This window comes from Puntigrus tetrazona, unplaced genomic scaffold, assembly GCF_018831695.1.
Source record: "Puntigrus tetrazona isolate hp1 unplaced genomic scaffold, ASM1883169v1 S000000234, whole genome shotgun sequence".
In the NCBI taxonomy this organism is placed as follows: Eukaryota; Metazoa; Chordata; class Actinopteri; order Cypriniformes; family Cyprinidae; genus Puntigrus; species Puntigrus tetrazona.
In genome coordinates this window covers 525001-525829 of record NW_025047902.1, presented here as the reverse complement: position 1 = coordinate 525829, position 829 = coordinate 525001, and the positions used below count along the sequence as shown (strand labels likewise).

General features: G+C 44.9%; 1 protein-coding gene across 3 annotated transcripts in view; it reads left to right on the top strand.

The window, feature by feature from the left end:
- Positions 1 to 236: 236 nt before the first annotated feature.
- Positions 237 to 829, top strand: part of LOC122333304 (interleukin-2 receptor subunit beta) — a 6354-nt gene continuing 5761 nt past the window's right edge. Inside the window, exon 1 of one of the 3 annotated variants that reach the window (XM_043230860.1) lies at positions 237 to 267. The gene's annotated coding sequence lies outside the window, so the exon portion shown is untranslated. Of the gene's footprint in view, positions 268 to 765 lie in introns of those variants that run through there. The other 2 variants (XM_043230861.1, XM_043230859.1) reach the window with 2 other exon arrangements.

Sequence of the window (829 nt, the reverse complement as noted above, 5' to 3'; positions counted from 1 at the left end):
TCAGTTGGCGTCGAAGCGTGTGTTTTTGGGTATGATGGTCAGGAGTGTGATGCCTCCACCTACACACTTCTTGTTTCCTGCCTGTAAATGTCATCACAGCCGAGCAATCCATGACCTGTTTCACTACCTGTGTGTGTGTGTGTGTGTGTGTGTGTGTGTGTGACAGGAAGGGCTTCGTTCGTGGAGGATCGCTGTGTGTGTGTAATCTGTGTGTGTGATCCGGGAGATGAGCGAGTGACAGGCGACCGGGACGTCTCCGCTCCACACGTACGTAACACACTTTTATTCACTCCACACACACCTTTCAGCGTCAGGACACTCGAGTGTTTAGACACAGACTGAATGAGCTCTCTAGAGAACACTCTTCTTCAGTGGAGCTGAATGAATGAAATGAAGTCTGATAGTGTAGTGATGAAGATCATCATCATCATCAGCGCTGTTTCAAGCTCAAATATAATATGATAATAATATTTAGGAGTATGTTGATTTATTAAGTTTAAACACTGCTGATAGTTCTCTGTGTCATTGATTATTAATTACAGTTTATTCAAGCAGGAAGAAAATACATTTTTTTTGATGTGACATGTTTGAGTTTAGTTACTCCTGCTGCCTGCGTTCCTTCGGTGCCGTGGTTAACGGTGTTTATCGTCGTGATCTGAGCCCGCTTTAGAAGCTCTGTGTCTTATATCTCTGAGTCTGTGGGTGATGTGTGTGTTTTTTTTTTTGCGGTTTTGGGTTTTTCCGCCTGATGAGTGTGTGAGCGTTCGGGGGAAGAGAGCGAATGCTGAAGCCTTGTTTGTCATGTTCTGTGCGTTCGCCGGGAAGACAA